Genomic DNA, 11435 nt, shown 5'->3' on the forward strand with positions numbered 1-11435 from the left:
TCTCTTGTCAGTCTGTTCTAACTCTGCACTGGGGCAGGAGTTCTTACTAATGGTTGAATCTGTTTCCTAGTAGCCTCTTCCTAGCCTGGAGAGAGCATATGTGTAATCCTGGCTTTGTAGCGGTGACGCTTGTGGGCCATGGTGGTCCGTTTCCTAGGCTGTGATGAGGGGGCATATTCAGAGTTATTCCTCTGAGGAGGGCATCTAGATGCATGTGGCGTTCAAACAGCACAAGTGGCTGGGGAAGAGGGAGCTTCGTTGTCAAATGCTGGCAGGGGTGATTCCCATGTGTGGTCTCTGCTGCTCTCTTTCCTTCAGGAGGATTGAGCCAAAAGCCTCTGGTAGCCTCTGGCTCAATTGACCCAAGTAAGGGTTTGTCCAACACCTAGCAAACCGAGGTCTGTGACTAGGGCTCCTAAGCCCTACAGTTAGATAACTAAATAATCAGGGGCCAACCCCACATCTGTTTGTACCTTCAGTTGAATGAGTGGGGCCCTCCTGTGTCTCCTGCCACTTTCTGATGCCTGAAAACTTGCTTTGCTTTTCCTATCGCTTCCTCTCTCTCAGCCTTTCGCCCCACCACAAGCCCAAGGAGCTCAGCTTGTCTCTGTGCCAGCAGCGCTTCAATCTCCATCCCCACGGGGGCCCATGAGGATAATAGGGAGCACAGCAGCACGTCTCCTTAGCAACAGTGGCTGCTAGGAACAGTTACTCCTGTCCTCTGCTCACTGTGCTGGCTTCCCAAAGAACATTGAATCAAGTTTAAGGTCCTGGTCCTCATCGTCCTAGCCTGGACCCAGGGTATCTAAAAGAACCTAAAGCTCCAGGATGCAAATCCTGATTGACAACTCCACTCCTCTGGCACCATGGGAATCTCAACAATGAGGATAAAGCTCATTTGTGCAGGAGACAGAGCCTCCTCACGGATCACTCTGAGCCCATCGAATGAAACCGCCCCTCAGGCACCAAGGACCACCCCAAACCACCCCACTGTCCGCTCTGAGCACATTGCCTTGCCTTCTCTAACATAAACATACTGCAGCATGCGGGGAGAGGATGAGAGTGAATGCATTACAGATGTGTGGTCATGTTGCTTCATGCCCTCCAGCAGGCGCTCAGATGCAATGATGAGAGCAGTATAAGAAATGGTGTAGTACAGAATAGACTGGAACTGTGGGGCTCTGCAGCCTGACGTGATCACAGGGCCATGGGTGCATCAGTAATGTGCCCAGAGTGACGGTGGTTTTTGTTCCTGCACACAGCTGTGCTGGCAGGGGGTTGTGGTTTGGTCACACTGTAGGATAAGGAGAGGCAGCATTGTACTCCCGTAGTGCCTCAGAGCCCAGTCGGGGCCCAGGACCCCATTGTGCTAGGTGCTGTACAGACACAACAGTCGGTCCACGAGAGAGGCAGTTTTGGCTCATGTACTGGAACATGGTAGCCAAATCCTGCTTGCAGTGCCAGCGTGACCTCATCAGTCTGACCATTCCCCGAGGGCGCATGGACATCCTGCCTTCGTTCCCCTCGTGCTGGTGCAGGCAGAGGGGCTGCTGAATGCACTGTAGTGTCCTATCTCTTGGGGTACGCTCCTGAAAAAGACACCACCTGCTTGAGGAAGGAGAGTGCAGCACTTGCGCTTCCTGGAGCTCTGTGGTGACCTGTGTGAACATACAGCTCAGTGTGTGCGGTCGGAAGCAGCCAGGCACTCCAGACGTGCTGTGTCTTGAAAGATAAAACTCCCCACCATCCCCTTGGAAGGCTGAAGTCCTCTCTTCCTGGACAGCTCCGCTCCGAGCATTGCAGTGTAAGATCCCCCTTGCCCTGGACGGGAGATTGCCTTTAGGGGCCTGAGAAGAGTCTGGGCACTTTTACATCTTGCTCTCTTGAGTGTAGTTGCCAGCGAGGGTTTTGTGATGCCATTTAGAAACTGGACAGAGAAACAACTTCCTTCTCTTAGGCCACTGGACATCAGAAACATGCATAGCCCCTAGCTCATCACTGAAGCCAGTACCTGGTGTGGGTCATGTGAACTGGTGCTCTACAAGTGGAGGCCGTGTCTCATTACAAATTCCTTGAATCAGCCAGACCCTTCTCAAAGCCCAGTGCTGTGCTGCTGTGAGCATTAGGCCCTGTATCTTGTGATCACAGCACGATGGGATTTTACAAAGCCCCTTTCTCTTTCAGGGGAGGATTAGTTCTATGGTGCGTCTGTTCTCTGCTCTTAATGCATTTTTTTTAAATAACCATAAGAACGGCCATATTGGGTCAGACTAAAGGTCCATGTAGCCCAGAATCCTGTGTTCCAACAGTGGTCAATGCCAGGTGCTTCAGATGAAATGAACAGAACAGGAAATCATCAAGTGATCCATTCCCAGTTGTTTATTCCCAGCCTGTGGCAAACAAAATCTTCTGGACTGGAAGGATTTTTTTTAAAAATTTCAGATGTGAATTAAGTTTAAAAGAAATCCACTGAGTTGTGGTTTTTTTTTTTAAAGTTTCCCAAAACTTCTGAAAGCAATTCTTACTAGATGTAAATCACTTCTTTGCTGAGAATAAAATGAAACATTTCAACCCAGAATGGAACATTTTCACCAGAAAATTAAGGGCTTGGACAGGAAGTGTTACTATCACTCATAGCATCACAAACATGTGGACTATGTGAGAATCTTTCTTTTTTAAGCTGGTATCAAGTTAGGTGATTGGAGAGACCAACTAGTCCATCTTCTACATCGGCCTAGGTTGGGATAGATCCCGATGGTATTGCTCTCCCTTGTCCAGTCGAGTTCTAAACAGCTGAATCGATCAGATTTTATGCCTGAAGCTGCCAAGCTGTGTCAGTGTTTCCATCCCAAACCTCTCTGGGGTCAGTGGGTTCTCCCTGAACCAAAGGAGCATTTCAGTGTTACTTGCTAACCATAGGCTGAATTTTTAAAAGTAAAAACATGTCATTGAAGTAGTTTTGGTTATAAATACTGAATAATGCTCCCTAGTTGCACGCAGACAAGGTTGCATTTGGGTCTTGTGTCAATCCAGAATAACTCTTGACTTCAGAGGAGATATTTTACATTTCCAGCTGTGTAAGTGAAGTCAGAATCTGGCCCACTAATTGCATTCCAAATTAAATGAATAGCTACCTCAACTTTCCAGCAGTCAGAAGAGAAATCTAGTGCTTGTCTTCAGCTGTGCTGTATGCACAATCTGTGTACAGAATTGTGCTGCAATGAAGCATCTGTATTATTGATCAGATGTCAAATGGCTCATGTTAACACTTGAGTTATGCAGGCTACTGTTTTAATCACCAGCACTCACTGTTGTAGGCTTTGTTGGGAGCCTACATGTTTGTCCCTTATAATCTACAGAAATGGTGAGGACATTAACAAACAGTCCTCTTAGCATTCACTCATTTGCATTTGTCTGCACTGCTACCAGTGCTACATTGCTACAACCTTGAGAATGATGCTGTCTCTTAACTATAAATACACTTAGTGCTTCAACTGTTCTTTCCATCAGAGGAACTCAAAAGCACTTAACAGACATTAACAGTCTAACCTAGGAGCTAGGTCAGTACTGGTCCCTTCCACGCATGGAGGAACTGAGATGGAGAGAAGTGAAGCAACTTGGCTAAATTCCCCAAGAAACCAGATGTGCTGACTCTCCCTGTGCCTTAACCACAAGTCTGCTTCTTAAACAAGGTAGGGGCTTCTCAAACCACGGAGTGCCTTTCAAACTCCTCTCAGCTGGTTCTTGACACACCTCTTCCTGGTGACTGGAAATGTAATTAAATTAACCTGCATTGATCATCAATAGGAAACACACCAGGAATTATAATCCTCAGTATCCATAACTGAATTAAAGTTGTTTATGTCCTAAACCTGAAACATCAATAGATGTTTTGTGGGATTCCCCTCCTAGCAAGCACCTTTTCCGCTCATATATTTTTGAGCTGATCGTTTCTTGGGTAGCCTCAGCGCTAACAGATTCTCTCCTACAGTTGAGGTGGCTAGAAATGAAGGATTATAGGGCTGGCTTTGTCAGGAGGCCAGAGTCTCTCTTGGAAGTGATTTGACTAGAGAGCAACAATTGCTTCCCAAAACAGTGCATCAGTTACATTCGTGTGCCGGAGCAGAATTTAAATACATGCTGTTCAGCTGTTTCTTTCTCCCAGCAATTGCTGGGCGTAGGGCACAGGCTGATGGCGCATTGTCCATGCGTGCTAAGAAATTATGTATATCCTTGGAGGTATGAACTGATGCAGCAATGAGGAGTCGCTCCAGCTTTAGAATGCTGTTTTGCACTCCACCTCTGTTCACTTCCAAACCTCCTCGCTGCAACCTGAAGCTCTTCAGAGAGCACTGCTAACAGACTGTATGGCAAGAAAGACCCTTCATGCTGGTGGTCATAGCAGAAAGAATTTCCATGCAGCAGTGGGGCAGCATGATCTGATGATCAGAGCATGGGACTAAGAATCTTGGTATCTACCGGCTCTGCTCTTAACTCACTTGGGCAGGTCACTTTAATCTCAGTTTCATCATCTGTAAAATGGACATGGGCGTACCTGTCTCCCAGGGAGTGGGGTGTTTGTAAAGCATGATATAGCTGGGTAGCTAATGGCCTCCAGATCTCTAATGCAGCACTACCCATTCTGTAGGGAGAAAGGTAGGGAAAGGAATTGATGGGAGGTTTTTTGTGGTTAGCACATGGGAGTGGGAGGCGGGACTCCTGGATTCTATTCCCAGCTCTGCCATTGACTTGCTGAATGACCTTGCATCAGTCACTTTCCCTCTGTGTGCCTCAGTTTCCCCATCTGTACAAAGGAGCAGAGAGGCATAGTTCATTTGTGTTTGGTAAGAACTTGGATGCAGGGGAAAGGAAGGAACTACACAACAACATAAGGGGGAAGAATGTTAATTTAAAGGGCTGTTTTGTGGCAGGTGAGCAATCCTGACTCGAAGCACACTACGGAATGCCTTGGGCGAACATCTCCATGTTACGGGTGGGCAAACGGTCACACAGAGAGGTGACGTGACTTGCCTGGAGTCACCCAGCAAGTCAGGAATAGATCCCAGATCCTCATGACACTTGGCCCAGTGTCCTCACTATTTGTCCATGCTGCTTGTCCTGGCTTGTCAAGTCACAGTTCCCCTGGCGTGTCTTCTGTGCATCCCATGCTGAGGTAGGCACCATTGCTTTGCCACGGAACTTAAGAGACTGCAAACAGAATGAGCTCAGTCATTAGTATTTGTTTTCCAAAAGCCCCCAAATGTGCTGGGTGTTCCCCTCCCCCCATAAAGAGAAGGAAGGGGTGTGCAGTCTACATTAAATATAATTCATGCCCCCCCCAGCTGTTGGAATAGTGTTAGGGTTGTCTTCCCCTTCTAAATACCTTACAAGATGTATTCCATGAATCTATTGCTAAAAAACAGGACACAAATACTAGTAACAATAACTGGCCTTTATGCAACACCTTCCCGCTGGGGATCTCAAAGCACGTTACTAAGGTGGATAGTTGTTATTGTTGCTGTTTGATAGAGGAAACTGACACACACAGAGATAAGGGACCTGCTCAAGAAGGGACCTGCTCAAGGCTACAAAGGGAGTCCTAGGCGGAAATGAACGCTGGTCTTCAAATCCTCAGGCTTCTGTTCTAACCACCATCCAGTGCTGCCTCTGCAGCTGTTTGTGCCGGGTCTATAACATTTTTGTTGTGGCTGCAGAAATAGTATAAATTGCTAATAGACCCTTTCCTCTGAGCTGGATTGATGTGAGCTGTAGCATAACAAAAAGAGCAATGTTGGCTTTAGCTGAAGCATTGAAGATAGATATGAAACTGACCTAGTTGGTCATGCAATCCATCTCCCCTTCCGTGCCTATTTTTTTGCTAGTATTTTGCCCAGTCTAGTGTTAAATTTCCCAAGCCACTTGGCTGAAAGAAACCATAGACTCCCCCACGGTCCACTCCGCTGTTTGCTAACTGGATCTGACATGTTCAAAGAGTAAAACAAGCCTCAGAGACCAAAGGCAAGGTGTATTGCAATGCTGTTCTGCTCTGAAAAACACCCTCTCTAGCAGCAGTACCATGGGACACGGTGTTCATTGCCTCCTGCTGGCTCCGGTCAGATTAGCTTTAGTTCCTTGTGAATAGGGTTTTGTGTTGCTGGAGATGCCCCCTGAGGTCGAAAAGTCAAGCGGGGGGCTTCCCTGGCTCCTGGCTGAGTCCATTAATGTGCAGAAATTGCACTGAGATCCCGAATGCAGGGTATTGTGGCTTTGTGCATGGGCCAGTTCAAGTTAGGCATATTCCTACTGGCCTCGACTCAACAGATGGAGCTGGGAAGCCTCTGCTGGCTTTATTTTTTAATATGCAGCTACAGTGCCATAGAGCGCTTGACTCACGAGGCCTATGTCCTGAAGAACATATAAATCCGGGGTTCTCAAACTGGGGGTCGTGAGGTTGTGACATTGGGGCTATGAGCTGTCAGCCTCCACCCCAAACCCCACTTTGGCTCCAGCATTGATAATGGTGTTAAATATATAAAAATGTGTTTTTAATTTATGGGGGGGGGGTCGTGCTCAGAGGCTTGCTATGTGAAAGGGGTCACCAGTGCAAAAGTTTGAGAACCAGCGATATAAACTATGCTGACTATGATAAACTGGAGGAGATTGGAGGTTATACCAGGGAGGGAGGGATGGATGAAGGTAACCACAGACTAAACCTATGGGCTTTGTTGTTGGCTCCTAGTTTAGAAAAATGTTTCAGTTGTTTTTTGATTGCTGGAAAGGAAGCAGTGGATTGTTTCAGGGCCTATGGGAAAAGGAGGAAGGGGAGGTAGTGCAGAGTATGGGGTCACAGCATGCTCTGGGGAGCGGTAAGGAAACAGGGGCATGGCAGGGAGGTGTATTGGTGGCTCACAGGGTCAGAGTGGTGGGGGACCAATGCAGGCAGGGGCAGAACTAGGCAAGGACTTTGATGCAGAAGGGGCTGTGGAGCCTTGGGAGGGGGTGCGGGTGACATGATCAGAACAGCAGATGAGAAAGCTGGGGGGCAGCAGCATTTCAGATGGGAGCGAGGTGGCTGGTGGAAAGGCCGGAGAGAAGGGGGTTGTAATTGTCCAGGCGGGAGATTGACGAAGGGTTTGGCAGTAGGGAATGGACTGGGAAGCAAGAGCTTCTTAGCCAGCCAAAATGAGGAGCAACAAAGAGCCACAGGGGGAGAGCCCTGCGGCAGAAGCCTTTCCACTAAACCTGGCTTAGTCAGGTCTCCAGTTCAAATCCTGGCTCTTGCCCTGCTGCATAGAGAAGCAGTCATGCAGCCCCACTCCCAGCTTCAACAAAGGGGTAGATGGGTGGTAACAGAGCAAGGCGCTGCCTTCCCTCCTACAGCTGGCCAAGAGTTTGTCTCTGCCAGCATTTCCTGGGCTCCAGTGTTCGGGGTTATTGGTTTCCTCGCGCGAGTGTCACTTTGCCAGCCTCCTAGAGTGCACCACTTTGAAGTTCCTCCTAAATTGCAGTAAACACCAGGCACTTAGTGCCCCTTGTTGATTTCAGCAGGTGGCAGGAGATGAACAGACTCCATGTTAATAAGCCTGGAGCTACGCTCAGCAGCAGCCCAGTAATCTCCCAATTAGAGGGCGCATATAGCTTTGTGCATAAATTTGTGGCCACGTATATTTAACCTTCACTAATGCAGGCTAAACGGAGTATGTAAATCCTATTATCTCTCGCCTCCGCATCAGAGTGTCAATGAATGGGGGAGATTCCTAGATGATTTTAGGTCGGCACAGCTATGGAGTCTCTCCAGAAAGAGGAATCGCTGTATGAGAGCAAAAAGGCAACAAGTGGGGGTTCCTGTAATGTCTCCCCATCCCAGACCCAGGCTAGGTAAAGAAAGGATCTGGTGGTGATCTGTAAGCACAGTCTCCTGCAGCTGGGCTCAATAGCTGGAAGGGGAGCCCAATGGAAGGAGCTATCATGGCTAAGCTGAGAAGCTAATAGCTTGGCCCTAAAGGAGTTGTCCTTGAGTTGTGGGTATGAGGCAATTCTAATGTTCATGAGGTGCTCTGAGATCACCAGATGGAAGGGATGTTAAACATCCTGCCTCAGGGTTTAAGCTGATCGCTCACTTTTCGAGACCAGGATGGATTATGCCACATCTGCTACTGGATTCTTACACCTTCCTTTGCAGTATGTGGTGTTGGCCACTGTGAGACAGGAGAGTGGGCTAGATGGACTTTGGTTCTGATCCAGTCTAGCAACTCCTTGTTCCCAAGCCCTACAGTATTGCACAATGCTTCCATTGCTGGCTGGCAGTGCTGCGCCATGGGGGTGGACATGGGTCGCAGGGTCGGTGTCCGGCTCACTCATATTCCATAGTTTTCTTGGTTAAAACCTGTTAAATGAAATCAGTGACCTTAACTTCCCCAGAGCAGAGACCTGCTAGCCAAAGTGGCCGCCTGACAGAAGAAATCGTGATAATGCTCGTCACTTATTCAACTGTGATGCTCTGGGGCCCTGATGGCAACGGCTGATTTGGGTTTCCTGCCTGTACTCAGCTGGCAAGCAGGGTGAATGAACTGGATGTCACTGTTATGGCTGGAGGGGACAATTCTTGGAAGACTGTTGCTCAGAAGGGCACACAGGTGGCTGAAGTCCCATGAGAGAGACTGATGGCCTTTTGGTGACCTCTGGAAAGACCACAGTCATTGATGGGGCATACAACTTTTGTGATGGGGCAGGGCACGAAGGGGTTCTGATGCAACCTGCAGAGCAGCTGCTGCTGGCTGTCTCACATCCACCTGAAATGCCTCAGCCGAAGGAGGGGATAGGAACAGAAAAGGGAAAAAGCAGGCTGCAGTGGCTTGCCCTGGTAGAGCAGGATCTCTCTGCTGTGCCTGGAAGGAAGCAGATCCCAGGGGCCTGAGAACTAGAGCCAGCCTGGAAGAGAAAAAAGGCAGGTTGAAGTTACAGACTGTCCCTCTACTTGGTGAGTGGGCAGCCTGGCCAGGTCTCCCCTGGAGCTGGGGTGGTGGTGGATGGCCCCAGCTGCAGCCTGTTGGGAGTCCTAGGGTGGGGGAGTTTCACCCCAAAGCAAATGGCTCTCCAATATCACAGCCTTAACTCCTGGGAAGGTGAGGTTCAGGTCAGCAATGCTCCTACCAAGCATCTTGCTTGGCAAGAGAAACTCTGAGATGGATAAAAACAAGGGGGAGGGGGTAGTGGAATTGACACATTAGCAAGTAGCCAGATAACTCCTGGAAAGTGACTGTTTTCCAGGGCTTTGCATGGTCAGGTGCCAGGTGGATGGTTGGGAGACTTTTCCCCCAGCAAGACTGGGCAGGGAGTGCTGACCTTTCTGCCTCCTGGATTGCTGAGCTCAAGAATGGCCACACTGAGTCAGACCAAAGGTCCATCTAGCCCAGTATCCCATCTTCCGACAGCGGCCAGTGCCCCACAAGGAACGAACAGAACAGGTAATCATCAAGTGATCCATCCCGTTGCCCAGTCCCAGCTTCTGGCAAACAGAGCCTAGGGCCACCATCCCCACTCATCCTGGCTAATAGCCATTGATGGACCTATCCTCCATGAATGTATCTAGTTCTTTTTTGAACCCCGTTATAATCTTGGCCTTCACATCATCCTCTGGCAAGGAGTTCCACAGGTTGATTGTGCGTTGTGTGAAGAAATATTTCCTTGTGTTTGTTTTAAACCTGCTGCCTATTAATTTCATTTGGTGACCTCAAGTTCTTGTGTTATGAGAGAGTAAATAACACTTCCATATTTACTTTCTCCACATCAGTTTTATAGTCCTCTATCATATCCCCCCTTAGTTGTCTCTTTTCCAAGACTGAAAAGTCCCAGTCTTATTAATCTCTCCTCATACGGAAGCTGTTCCATACCCCTAATCATTTTTGTTGCCCCTTTCTGAACCTTTTCCAATTCCAGTATATCTTTTTTGAGATGGGGTGACATCTGCGCGCAGTATTCAAATAGGGCATACCATGGATTTCTACAAAGGCAATATGATATTTTCTGTCTTATCTATCCCTTTCTTTATGATTCCCAACATTGTTTGCTTTTTTGACTGCCTCTGCACATTGAGTGGATATTTTCAGAGAACTATATACAATGACACCAAGATCTCTTTCTTGAGTGGTAACAGCTGATTTAGATCCCATCATTTTATATGTATAGTTGGGATTATGCTTTCCAATGAGCATTACTTTGCATTTATCAACACTGAATTTCCTGTGCCATTTTGTTGCCCAGTCACCTAGTTTTGAGAGATCCTTTTGTAGCTCATCACAGTCTGCCTGGGACTTAACTATCTTGAGTAGTTTTATATCATCTGCAAATTTTGCCACCTGTTTACCCCTTTTTCCAGATCATTTATGAATATGTTGAATAGGACTGGGCCCAGTACAGACCCCTGGGGGACACCACTATTTACCTCTCTCCATTCTGAAAACTGACCATTTATTCCTACCCTTTGTTTCCTATCTTTTAACCAATTACCAATCCATGAGAGGACCTTCCCTCTTATTTCATGACTGCTTACTTTGCTTAAGAGCCTTTGGTGAGGGACCCTGTCAAAGGCTTTCTGAAAATCTAAATACACTATATCCACTAGATTCCCCTTGTCCACATGCTTGTTGACCCCCTCAAAGAATTCTAGTAGATTGGTGAGGCATGATTTCCCTTTACAAATACCATGTTGACATTTCTCCAACAAATTATGTTCATCTATGTATCTGAAAATTTGGTTCTTTACTATAGTTTCAACCAGTCTGCTCAGTACTGAGGTCAAGTTTTCCGGCCTGTAATTGCCAGGGTCACCTCTGGAGCCCTTTTAAAAAAATTGGTATCACATTAGCTATCTTCCAGTCATGTGGTAGAAAAGCTGATTTAAATGATAGGTTACAGGCTACAGTTAGTAGTCCTGCAATTTCACATCTGAATTCCTTCAGAACTCTTGGATGAATACCATCAGATCCTGGAGACTTATTACTGTTTAGTTTATCAATTTGTTCCAAAACGCCCTCTAATGACACCTCGATCTGAGACAGTTCCTCAGATTTGTCACCTTAAACAAAAAAAAGCAAACTCCATAAACAAACAGGCACTGCTTCCAGATGCAAACGTTGGTCTGGCATCAAGCAGGGGGAAGGCAGGTAGGCCGGTCGGCCTGTCGTGCACAGATACAGATATATGGGAATAAACATGCTGGTGTGAATAAATCACTCGTCAGAGGGAGGCAGGGGTCTGTGCTGCTGAGGAGACAGATCAGGAGGTGGGTGTGGGGGAAATGTTAGATCACTATATGGGTAAAGAGGCACAATTCTCTAGAACAGTAGTTCTCAACCTGTGGGCTGGTTGCAGCCCAATCAGCACACAGCTGCGGCCCATGTGACATCCTCAGAGCCACAGAGGTAGTATATATA

This window comes from Gopherus flavomarginatus, chromosome 2, assembly GCF_025201925.1.
Source record: "Gopherus flavomarginatus isolate rGopFla2 chromosome 2, rGopFla2.mat.asm, whole genome shotgun sequence".
Lineage (NCBI taxonomy): Eukaryota > Metazoa > Chordata > Testudines > Testudinidae > Gopherus > Gopherus flavomarginatus.